Genomic DNA, 13,509 nt, shown 5'->3' with positions numbered 1-13,509 from the left:
TCATTATTACTTGAACTTTAACCTTAATTGTACCTCTTTTCTTATAGCAAGTGTGCATGTATATGAGAGTGTGTGTGTGTTTATGTGTGTGTTTTCCTGTTTTAAACATAGCCATTTAATTTTATCTTGTTCCAATTGATCAAATACACCTTTTCCTTTTTTTTTTTTTTTTTTCCTCTTGTGTACTTACTTTATTTCCATCCAAATAACGTATAGCTGGATTTTTAAATATAGATAGATAGATACAGACATAGATAGATAGATAGATGCATGGTGGATAAGTTGCTTCAGTTGTGTCCGACTCTTTGTGACCTCATTGACATAGCCTTCCAGGCTCCTCTGTTCATGGGATTTTCCAGGAAAGAATACTGGAGTGGGTTGCCATTTCTTACTATAGCAGATCTTCCAGACCCAGGGGTTGAACCTAAGTCTGTTATGTCTCTTTCTTTGGCAGGCAGGTTCTTTACCACTAGTGCCACCTAAGAAGCCTCTGATAGACAGTAGATAGATAGTTGGGGAATCTCTGTCTTTTTAACTAACTGCCTAACCCTCTCTCTTCTCTTGTCTCTTACAATGCTTGGTTTTATTCTTACTCTTTAATTTTGCCTTCTTTATTTCTTTCTCCATTGATTGCACTTCCCTTGCTTCTTTAGGAGTCTCATATTTTCTTTATTCTTTCCCTACTAGCTTCTCATCTGTCTGGAAGATAAAAAAAATATTCTTATGTTGCTGATAGTTATTCTTATGTTTTTCATCCCTTTAAAATGAACATGTGTTTCTCTTTTCTAATTACAGAATAAAGCATATTCACAAAAAGGGAAAACGGAAAGCACTTGGTAGGTATAAAATAATTAATGAAATTATTTAAGGAATAAAAATTAAAATTACCCATAATTTTATAATTCACAGGCAACCTCTTTACCATTTTTTTCTGAACTTTTTATATGGATGTGGATACACTGGTTGTATATAATGCACATGCATATCACATGCATACACACAGATATTTCAAACAAAATTTTGGACCTTACATACAGTAATCTAGAATTTATTTTTTTTCCCCATCTTGGCAATGTATCACAGATAGTTTTGATTCTTACATTTTTAACATATATATCTTACTCAAAGCTGGTAACTCTATGCTCTGCCAGAGCAACTTACATCCAACTAAGTGGTTTAACTCCAAGTACCAGCCATACAGTGCTTTATTATTTTCAGCATTTTAACCTCACTTTGTTTTTACCCCCACACTCAAGTTCACTGTTAATATTATATATGTTCAAAATTGTTTATATTTACCTGAATTTTTAACTGTATTTCTTCTCAGACCCTGTTCCTACATTTATACTCTGATAGTTTCATTATGGCAGTTTACCTCTTCATGGCAACAATAATTCTTGAGTCCTTCTTTTCCTGAAAATGTCCTGATTTTGTCCCTCACGTAAAGAAGGTTTATTAGCAGGTACAGAATTCTAGGCCAGCAATTATTTTCTCTCAAACTTTAATGTTTCTCTTATCTTTTTCTGCTTCTGACTGTTGCCTCTAAAAGGCCTGCAGTCAGTCTAATCTTCACGCTTTTGTAACAAACTATCTTTTGCTCTTTCAGTGTTTTCAGCATCTCCTTAGCTTCCTGCCTTCTGCAGGTTTTAGTAAAGTTGTCTAGGTGCCCATCCTTGTTATTTATCTTTCCTCAGACTTCTTGTATCTCCTGAAACTGAGGATTTATGTTGTTCATCAATATTATTAAATTCTCGGCCATTCTTTTGGAACATGGCTTCTGGAGAAAAAATTGTATCATATTTCACTGGAAAACTGCATCCTCTATAAGCACACAGCTCTGAGCTGGCTACCTGAGGTCTGGGACTACATCTGAGATCTTTGGAAGCTTATAAGCTGGCAGGCAGGGGATAGATGCATAAATTATGTGTTGTCTGGGAGTGATTTCACTGCTGTTGATTTGATTTCCTATGCCCTCTAAATAAACACATTTTATGTCCACTTACAATTCATCTCAACCTTCCTTTACTTCATATACATTTGTCCAGGTTTGACTTTTCCTTTAATTGGATCTAACATCTGCCTGGTTCCCTCAGTTTTATGAGTAAAATTAATTCTTTAGCATGTGTCCATTTTTACATATCTGCACATGGGTCACAATTTTACCTTTACACTGAAAAATCATCTCCTAATACTTCTCCCATGTTCTACTATTTCCTTCTACAATACCAGCCACTGCGTGTGGGAGCACCTTCTCATGAGAGGAACTCATATGCCCTGTCTCAGGGTTAATAAGTGTGGGGTCACTCCTGAGTGGGGTTCATGCATCCACATATATTGCTTTCTGCCAGACCTCTGACATACTGTGCTGTTATTTTGATGACTCCTCCTATTTTTGACTTATTTGAAAAATAGGAATAACAAAAGTACCCTTCTCGGAAATGTTGTAAACATATGTAAAATATTTGCAGGACCTGGTATAGAGAAGCACTTGAGAAGTGTGAGATAGTCCAACTGTTCACTCTTCTTTCATATTTCCCAACTGTGAAAATATGATTTCATATTTTACTGGCTATGATTCAACCCAGGAAATTGCTTCCACTCCTTTGACTGTCTCATCTGACACTCAATACTTCTACCAAGATTTCAATTTAAAAAAAAAAATTTCATTGGCATGTTTTTGATTTATAATGTGTACAGCACACTGATTCAGTTATACACATATGTATGTATAACTATATGGGGGTGTATGTGTGTGTCTATATACTGGCTTCCTGGGTGGCTCAGTGGTAAAGAATCCACTTGCAAACATAACAGATACAGGAGATGCAGGTTCGATCCCTGGATCAGGAAGATCTCCTGGAGGAAGAAATGGATCCAGTATTCTTGCCTGGAAGATTCCACAGACAGAGGAGCCTGGAGGGCTATAGTCCATGGGGTCACAAAGAGTTGGACATGACTGAGCACATGCATGTACACATATACATGTATTATTTTTTAAGATTCCTTTCCCTTATAGGTAATTACAAAATATTGAGTATACTTCCCTGTGCTATACAGTAGGTCCTTGTTTATCTAGCTTATATACAATAGTGTATATGTTAATCCCAAACTCCTAAGTTATCCCTCCTCTACCTTTCTCCTTTGATAATTGTAAGTTTTTTTATGTCCATGAGTTTATTTCTGTTTTATAGATAAATTGAGTTTTTTATTTTGACATCTATAATTTTCATCTCTATCAACTTTAGGTGATTTTTTTCAAAGCAGCTATTCAGAGTGTTTTGCTTTTTTCTTACATTTTCAATTCTTGTGCTTAATTATTTAAACATTATTTATTAGTTTCTATTACCTAAAACTTAGATCCAGATCTGCAGTTTGTTGTATCTGCTGATATTTGCTCCAAGAGAACTGCTGTTTCTTTACATGTTTTTTTGTAAGCTTAATTTTCAACTCATCCATTTGTGCGTGTCTGTTTGCCTTTGAGTTCCATTGCTATCTATATGCCTACAACCCTGACGGTCTGTGCAACATTTGCTGTAAAATCTAATGAAGGCCTATGCAAAGAGCTTAGGAGACAGAAATGCAGCCAGTGTTGGTGGAAGCAAAGGACAGGTTGGGGGAGAGCAGAGCCCTGTGGCTGTCCCCCCCCAGCTTTCCAGACCCCACTCTGGGACGCCAACCACTGTAGTTTGTGCTATTTGTCAGGTGGCAGAAAACTCAAGGCTCAAACACCAATGCACCACCATGGAACTTGGACAGCACATACCTTGCCTTCCAGATGCCACAGACTGGAATGAATCTCCAGTCTCCAAGCCCCTGGTTGTGACATGCAACTTCACCTCACATAGCCAGAAACAGGTTAGCTTCCTGTTCACCTTCCTGGACTGAGAAGGAGATACTCCTTTGGCCCCCTTCTCACAAAGGGCAGTGCTTCAAAGGCAGTACCTGCTCAGTTCCAGCCCACCTCATCTAGGTGAGAGGGCAGAGCCCAGATCTCAACCCTGCCTCCCAAGTTTTTGTGTAGTGTTAGTTGCTCAGTCATATCGACTCTTTGCGACCCTAGGGACGGTAACCCACCAGGCTTCTCTGTCCTTGGGATTCTCCAGGCAAGAATACTGGAGTGGGTTGCAATTTCTTTCTCCAGGAATCTTCTCAACTTGGGGATGAAACACGGGTTTTCTGCATCACAGGCAGATTCTTTATCATTTGAGCTGCAAGGAAGCTCCCTACAGGGAAGCTGCTTCCCTAGGAGAGCTTCCCCCCCCCCCCATTTATTTTTATTAGTTGGAGGCTAATTACTTTACAATATTGTAGTGGTTTTTGCCATACATTGACATGAATTAGCCATGGATTTAGATGTGTTCCCCATCCTGAACCCCCTCCCACCTCCCTCCCCATCCCATCCCTCTGGGTCATCCCAGTGCACCAGCCCCGAGCACTTGTCTCATGCATCCAACCTGTACTGGCGATCTGTTTCACACTTGATAATATACATGTTTCGATGCTGTTCTCTTGAAACATCCCACCTTCACCTTCTCCCGTAGAGTCCAAAAGTCTGTTCTATATATCTGTGTCTCTTTTTCTGTCTTGCATATAGGGTTATCGTTACCATCTTTCTAAATTCCATATATATGTGTTAGTATGCTGTATTGGTCTTTATCTTTCTGGCTTACTTCACTGTGTTTAATGGGCTCCAGTTTTATCCATCTCATTAGAACTGATTCAAATGTATTCTTTTTAATGGTGAGTAATATTCCATTGTGTATATGTACCACAACTTTCTTATCCATTCATCTGCTGATGGGCATCTAGGTTGCTTCCATGTCCTGGCAATTATAAACAGTGGTGTGATGAACATTGGGGTACACGTGTCTCTTTCAGATCTGGTTTCCTCGGTGTGTATGCCCAGGAGTGGGATTGCTGGGTCATATGGCAGTTCTATTTCCAGTTTTTTAAGGAATCTCCACACTGTTCTCCATAGTGGCTCTACTAGTTTGCATTCCTACCAACAGTGTAAGAGGATTCCCTTTTCTCCACACCCTCACCAGCATTTATTGCTTTGTAGACTTTTGGAAAGCAGCCATTCTGACTGGCATGTAATGGTACCTCACTGAGGTTTTGATTTGCATTTCTCTGATGATGAGTGATGTTGAACATCTTTTCATGTGTTTGTTAGCCATCTGCATGTCTTCTTTGGAAAAATGTCTGTTTAGATCTTCAGCCCATTTTTTGATTGGGTTATTTATTTTTCTGGAACTGAGCTTCAGGAGTTGCTTGTATATTTTTGAGATTAATCCTTTGTCTGTTTCTTCATTTGCTATTATTTTCTCCCATTCTGAAGGCTGTCTTTTCACCTTGCTTATAGTTTCCTTTGTTGTGCAAAAGCTTTAAGTTTAATTTATATTCCAATATTCTGGGAGGTGGGTCATAGAGGATCTTGCTGTGATTTATGTCAGAGAGTGTTTTGCCTATGTTCTCCTCTAGGAGTTTTGTAGTTTCTGGTGTTACATTTAGATCTTTAATCCATTTTGAGTTTATTTTTGTGTATGGTGTTAGAAAGTGTTCTAGTTTCATTCTTTTACAAGTGGTTGACCAGTTTTCCCAGCACCACTTGTTAAAGAGGTTTCTTTTTTCCATTGTATATTCTTGCCTCCTTTGTCAAAGATAAGGTGTCCATAGGTACATGGATTTAGCTCTGGGCCTCCTATTTTGTTCCATTGATCTATATTTCTGTCTGAGCTTTTTTGTGACCTGGGACACAGGACTGCTCCCTGAGCTCCCAGGGCTTCATGTGGGGAAAGCACTGGCCTCTGCTCTCCTGGGCTGCTCAGACCCCCTGCAGTTCCTCTCATACAGGTGGGGCAGCCTACTTTCTGAATGTGAATGAGGCCATGAAGTAAAAGTGAATTCTCCATTTCTAAGCTGTATAACCTGTGACACCCTTTCTTTCCAGGGCCATGAAACCAAGGGAACAAGAGAAGGCTAGCCACCTCTGCCAGGGAAGGGAGAACTTCTGCCCCTGGTGCCCTTGGTTACCGTGCACATATGGATTGTGTATCAGGTGTGGAAATTCTCACAGGAGTGAAGGTGACCAGAAAATACAGAGGGAAAGGCGCTGAATGTGCACTCTGCCCAGCTGGGCTCGTGGCCGCTGAGCAGGCCACCGGGAGAACCTCCCACCCAACTGGGTCCACCAACTCCATGCCTGGAGTTCCCCAGTAATTGACTGAAAAGTGATCAGACTAATTTTTTAAGGGAGTTTTTCCTTTAGGTGAAGAATATAAAGAAATTCATCAACAATAATCTGAATAAATATGAAATCTAAAAAAACTAGCATTATGTTTTTTGAAAAATACCACTTGCTATGACAGTATAAATAAAATCTAAAAATGATAACACAGAAACAGTGTTTTTATCTTCAAGAAGTTAATCTAAAGATGTCCTGCCTAAAGTTATACTAAATATTTCCACCAAAAAACTGAAGCGAGAAGGTTAATAATGAAAAATAAAAACTTGGTTTAGATTAAGTGGAACATATCATCAGGGACCTAGTTTGCTTATAAGTAAACCAGGCTGGTATAATGTGTTTGGAAAGAAATTTTGTAAAATGGAATAAGAGGATTTAAGAACCTTAAAAAGCCCATGTTTCATCTGGAAAAATACATATGATTAAAATAAATACAGTCACAAATATGTTTATTATCATTTTCAAAAAACAAAAATTAGAGCTCAGACTTTCAGTTATGGATAGGATAGACACTTACTTATTTGCATGGACTGAACTGCCCCCTCTCCAAATTCATATGTTGCTGGAGTCCTAACCCCCAGTATGACTATATTTGGAAACAGGACCTTTAAGGAGGTAATTAAGGCTAAGTGCTCAGTCATAAGGATGGGGTCCTAATCCAATAGGACTGGTAGCCTTATAAGAATAGGCTAAATTAATATTCATCTTCTCTCTCTTCTCTTCCATACGAGGGCACAGTGAGAATCCAGGAAGGGAGGTTTCACCAGGAAAAGAACTGGCTGGCTATTGATCTTGGATTTCCAGCCTCCAGAACTGGGAAAAATAAAAGTCTCCATTTTTATGTATTCACTACAGTTACTTAACAGTTTTGTGGAACAACAACAGTTCCACAAAATATATATATTTATCTATATATAGACAAATAAGAAATAAAGTGCAATGGTCTGGGTATTCTGCCCTAAATAAATACCTACTTTAGGGAAAAAATGCCTAAAGTATGATATTTTGTTATTAGTGTTTTGCAGCACTATTACTTCCATTAACTATGCCTAAAACTCTTAACATAATATATAAACAAACATAAGGCCACTGTGAAAGTGCAGAGAAGAAAGCAAAAGGACTGACACTAGGACCCTGGGCTTTCCATTTGTCTCATGTTCCAAACTGAGTCTTGGAGAAGCATCAAAAGTGTAGACAAAAACAACGAAAACATCTTAAGAAGAGCCAAATGACCTGGAAAGGGCAACCAGAGAGACAGAAAACAAATTAAGTAAAAGTCCCACCTCAGCTAAACACCAAAGGAAAAACTCACGTTCTACCACCAACCCGATCAACTGTGGACTGTAGGCTGCCAACCAAATTACATATTCCAAGAAAATGTTATTAAAATAAGCAAGATTTACAGTATTATTTCCAGATAAACTAGACTTTAGATGAAAGAAAATTACAAAGGGCAGATAATAAATTTACATACTGATAAAAATTCCATCTACCAAGAAGGCACAGCAATCATACATTCTTTCCCAAACAAACAAGCTGAAAAATATATGAACTGAAACCAGACAGAAGTTTAAAAAAAAAAGAGAGATAAATCCACATTCTTCAACACTCCTCCTCAATACTTGATAAGAGGACAACTAGGAAAGTCATGGAACACACACCATCAACAAATAGGACCTAACTGACAGAAAACACTTCCCCAACACAGCAAAAACAATGTTTTCAAGTCCTCATGGAATATATGCTAGACAGATTACAACTTGTGCCATAAAATCCTCAACAAATTTAAAAGAATTTAAACCATACAGAATGTGTGATCTGTGTCTGCAATGGAATCAAATTAAAAACAAATAAAAAAAGGAGATAAGAGGAGAATTTCCAAACACTCAGAATATAAACACCATTTAAAAAATAATCTATGAGTCAAAAACAAACTCTACAGAGAACTCAAAAGATAAACTGAACTGAAGAAAATAAAAATACAATATATCAAAATTTGTGAAGTGCAGGTAAAGGACAGAGAGGGAGATTTGTTGTTGTTCAGTCACTAAGCCATTATGATTCTTTGTGACCTCATGAACTGTAGCATGCCAGGCCTCCCTGTCCTTCACTATCTTCCAGGGTTTCCTCAGACTCAAGCCCATTGAGTCAGTGATGCCACCCAACCATCTCATCCTCTGTTGCCCCCTTCTCCTTTTGCCCTCAATCTTTCCCAGCATCAGGGTATTTTCCAATGAGTTGGCTTTTCGCATGACATGGCCAAAGTATTGGAGCTTCAGCATCAGACCTTCCAGTGAATAGTCAGGGTTGATTTCTTTTAGGATTGACTGGTTTGATCTCCTTGCTGTCCAAGGGACTCTCAGGAGTCTTCTCCAGTACCACAGTTCAAAAGCATCAATTCTTTGGCACTCAGCCTTCTTTATGGTCCAACTCTCACATCCGTACATGACTACTGGAAAAACCATAGCTTTGACTATACTGCCCTTTGTTAGCAAAGTGGTGTCTCTGCTTTTTAATATGCTGTCTAGCTTTGTCATAGCTTTTCTTCCAAAGAGCAAATGTCTTTTAATTTTGTGGCTGCAGTCTGCAGTGATTTTGGAGTCCAAGAAAATAAAATCTTTCACTGTTTCCACTTTCCCCTCCATCTATTTGCCATGGGGTGATTGGACCGGTTGCCATGATCTTTGTTTTTTGAATGCTGAGTTTTAAGCCAGCTTTTTCATTCTCCTCTTTCACCTTCATCAAGAGGCTCTTTAGCTCCTGATCACTTTCTGCCTTTATTATAGTATCATCTGCATATCTGAGGTTGTTGGTATTTCTCCCGGCAATCTTGATTCCAGTTTGTGTTTCATCCAGCCTGGCATTTCACATGACGAACCCTGCATATAAGTTAAATAAGCAGGGTGACAAAATACAACCTTGACGTACTCCTTTCCCAATTTTGAACCAGTCAGCTGTTACATGTCTGGTTCTAACTGCTGCTTTTTGAGCTGCATACAGATTTCTCAGGAGGCAGATAAGGTGGTCTGGTATTCCCATCTCTTTAAGAATTTTCCACAGTTTGTTATGATCCACACAGTCAAAGGTTTTTAGCGTAGTCAATGAAGCAGAAGTAGATTTTCTTTTTTAATTTTCTTAGAGCTTTTTCTGTGATCCAGCAGATGTTGACATTTTGATCTCTGGTTCCTCTGCCTTTTCTAAATTCAACTTGTGCATCTGAAAGTTCTCAGTTCATGTATTGTTGAAGTCTAGCTTGAAGGATTTTGAGCATTACCTTGCTAGCATGTGGAATGAATACAATTCTGAGGTAGTTTTAACATTCTTTGGCATTGCCCTTCTTGGAATCAGAATGAAAACTGATCTTTTACAGTGCTGTGGCCACTGCTGAGTTTTCCAAATTTGCTGGCATATTGAATGAAGCACTTTAACAGCATCATCTTTTAGGGTTAGAAATAGCTCAGCTAGAATTCCATCACCTTCACTAACTTTGTTCATAGTAATACTTCCTAGGGCCCACTTGACTTCACATTCCAGGATGTCTGGCACTAGGTGAGTGACCATACCATCATGGTTATCTGGGTCATTAAGACCTTTTTGTACAGTTCTTCTGAGTATTCTTGCCGCCTCTTCTTAATATCTTCTGCTTCTGTTATGTCCTTGCTATTTCTGTCCTTTAGAGTACCCATATTTGCATGAAATGTTCCCTTGGTATCTCTAATTTTCTTGAAGAGATCTCTAGTCTTTCCCATTCTATTGTTTTCCTCTATTTCTCTGCATGGTTCATGTAAGAAGGCTTTCTTATCTCTCCTTGCTGTTCTCTAGAACTCTGCATTCAGTTGGGTCTATCTTTCCTTTTATCCTTTGCCTTTCACTTCTCTTCTTTTCTCAGCTATTTGTAAGGCCTCCTCAGACAACCACTTTGCCTTCTTGCATTTCTTTACCTTGGGCATGATTTTAGTCATCACCTCCTGTACAATGATACGAACCTCCATCCCTAGTTCTTCAGGTACTCCATCTCCCAGATTTAGTCCCTTGAATCTTATTTGTCATCTCCACTGTATAATCATAAGAGATTTGATTTAGGTCATAAATGAATTGCCTAGTGGTTTTCCCTACTTTCTTCAATTTGAGCCTGTGTTTTGCACGGAAGGAGTTGATGATCTGAGCCACAGTAAGCTCTAGGTCTTTTCTTGGCTGACTGTATAGAGCTTCTCCATCTTTGGCTGCAAAGAATACAATCCATCTGATTTTGGTATTGACCAGAGAGGGAAATGCATAGTAGTAAATGCTTACACTAGAAGAAATCTCAAGTCTGTAACTCCATGCTCACTCTTCAAGTAACAAGAAAGAAGCAAAAAATAAACCTATAAAAGTAGAGAGAATGAAATAATAAATACAGGAAGAAAAATCAATGAAAGAAAATAAAAACAATAGGGAAAGTCAATGAAACAAAAATCTACTTCTTTGAAAATATCAATTAAATTGACAAGCCAATATTAGGAATGAATCTGAGTATATTACTATAAGCCCTATACACATCAAAAAAACGACAAGGGAATGTTGCAAACAACTCTTCACACATGCATTTCCCATTTTAGATGAAATAAACCAATTCCTTGGAAAAGCACAGCCTACTAAAACTTAAACGAGAGAAAATAAACTGAACAGTCACAAAATTATTAAACAAATCGAATTAATAATTTAAAAATTCCTGAAAAGAATTCACTAGGTCCTGATAATTTCACTAGAAAATTCTACTGAACAATTAAGAAGTATTAATACCAGTTCTATAACTCTGTAACAGAAAGTAGAGGATGAGAGAATATCTATCCACTCATTTTAAGAAGCTAATATTGTTCTGAAAACAAAACCACAAAGATGATACTGAAAAAATAATAAGAAAAAAGCTAGAAATGTACAGACTACATCCCCTCATAAACAGACATAAAAATCCTTAACAAGAAATAAGCAAATACAATTCAACAGTATATATAAAGAATTATACACACAACCAAGTGGGGTTTATTCCATGACTGCAAGGCTGGTTGAACATTTCAAAACTGATCACTGAATCAACCATGTGTGTGTTAGTAGCTCAGTCGTGTCTGACTCCACAATGCCATGGACTGTAGCCTGCCAGGCTAAACAGTAAAAAGCACATGCTTATATCAGCTGATGCAAAAAAAAAGGAGGACTGACAAATATTTAACATTCATGCAGAATGAAAACTGTCAGAAAACTGCAATTAGAGAGGGACTTCCTCAGCCTGATAAAGAACATCTACCAAAAAAAAAAGAAGAAGAAAGAAAAACACAACTAGTATAATAGTAAAAAGACTGAATGCCTTCCCTCTAAGATCTTGAGTTAGGCAGAGATATCTGCTTTCAACAGTCTTATTCAAAATAATACTGGAGTCTTCACCAGGAGAGCAGAGGAAATAAAGGCATACAGACTAGAAAGAAACAAAACTGTCTTATTTGCAGTTAACAGGATGATAGAAATCATTTACATGACTATGTGGACAGCCCCAAGAAATCTGTAACAGCAACAACAAAACTCCACAAGTCCAAAAACTAATACATGAGTGGAGCGAAGTCAGAAGATCCAAGATCAATATTAAAAAAGAATTGTGAAGGAGGGTTCAAGATGGTGGCATAGGATGATTCTGAACTCATCTCCTTCTACAGACAGAACAGATCCACAACTACATATGGGATAATCTCCTCATAAAGGGGCCTGGAACCTGGATGAACAGCACCTCTACAACAAAGCATTGAAATAGTGAAGACAGGCACAGAGATGTCTCACCAAGAAAGAAAGAAATCACATCCTGGCTGCAGTGATCCACAATTGAGAAGGATCAGAAAGGTCCTAATCTTTTCTCTGAGGAGTAAGGGACTCAAGTTCCATATCATGTACCTTGACCCCTAGATCCTGCACAGGAGAGATGAGTCCCCCAAACACCTGATTTTAAAAACCAAAAGAGAGTGCTCACTTTGGCAGCACATATACTAAAACTGGAACAATACAGAGAAGATTAGCATGGTCCTTGAACAAGGATGATACACAATTTGTGAAGCATTCCTTATTTTTTTGGCTTATTCACAAGACAGAAACATATTCGCCGACATAGAAAACAATTTTATGGCTACCAAACAGGGAAGGAAGGGATAAATTAGGATTTGGGGATTTACATACACATACTACTATATATAAAATAAACACAAGAAAACTACTGTTTAACAAAGGGAGCTATACTCAATATCTTGTAATAACCTTTAATGGAAAATAATCTGAAAAAGAATATATATATATATGTATATATATATATATGTATCTGGATCACTTTGCTATACACCTGGAATCAACACAACACTATAAATCAACTACAGTTCAATTTTTTTAAAAAGCTGAAATGGAATGCATCTAGGAGAACCACAGAAGTGAGAGAATAGAAGACTTGCTCTTAAAGAGCCCACATGCAGACTCACCCAACTCCAAAACCAGCATGAAAACACTAGATTAAAAAGCATATGTACTGCAGCTCAAGGGAAACCACTTACCAAGCTTGAAGCATCATCACAAAGGCAGGAACTGGTTCAGATGTTCCCGGGGGACTAGGAGACAGTGGCAGGAACCATTTTTGCCATTTCAGAGTACCTTGCTAATTAGCAGGCACCATTTTGAAATTCTCCAAGTTTATAGCACCAGTGAGTGTGTCCCGCTGAGAGTTCCATCCACTTCTGCACATCAGCCAAGTGAAAGCCTCGCCTACCAGTGGTACAGCCCTTGCAGGAAGGTCTCAAAGCCAGCCTGGAGGGTGTGCCTCATCCACCTGCACAGCAGGGCACCCAGCCTATGTCCCTCAGCCATCCGGGGGGGTCAGCCCAGCTCACTAGCCTGCCACAGAAGCAGCTATGGCCCCACAAGAAAGTGGGGTGCATGCAGGTCACATAGAGGGCACCTAAATGCCTGGCTCTAGTGGCCAAGCAGAAATGCACCTCTGAGCCCCACAGGGCATTTCCTAAATAAGGTCACTCCTTCAAGACTGGGAAGGATAGCTGATTCACCTAACAGACAGAAACAAACAGAGAATTAAGAAAAATAAGGAGACAGAGGAATATGCTCCAATGGGAAGAATAAGACAACATCTCAAAAATAACTAAATAAAGTGGAAATAAGCACTCTATCCAATAAAGAGTTAATAGTAATGGTTATATAGATGATCACCAAACTCAGGAAATAAATGGATGGGCACAGTGAGA

The 13,509-nt window shown here is 38.5% G+C and overlaps 1 protein-coding gene and 1 non-coding gene across 3 annotated transcripts in view; one reads left to right on the top strand and one right to left on the bottom strand.

The window, feature by feature from the left end:
* LOC122419734 (neuronal acetylcholine receptor subunit alpha-7) overlaps positions 1 to 13,509 on the bottom strand; it is a 141,055-nt gene that overhangs the window by 35,632 nt on the left and 91,914 nt on the right. The gene's annotated exons all lie outside the window — the stretch shown is intronic.
* LOC122419824 lies at positions 12,232 to 12,337 on the top strand. Its single transcript, XR_006263045.1, has one exon. It is a non-coding gene; the product is annotated as a U6 spliceosomal RNA (small nuclear RNA).

This window comes from Cervus canadensis, chromosome 17, assembly GCF_019320065.1.
Source record: "Cervus canadensis isolate Bull #8, Minnesota chromosome 17, ASM1932006v1, whole genome shotgun sequence".
NCBI lineage: Eukaryota > Metazoa > Chordata > Mammalia > Artiodactyla > Cervidae > Cervus > Cervus canadensis.
Note: the sequence above shows the minus strand (reverse complement) of the source record. Positions and strands in the feature narration are given on the sequence as shown.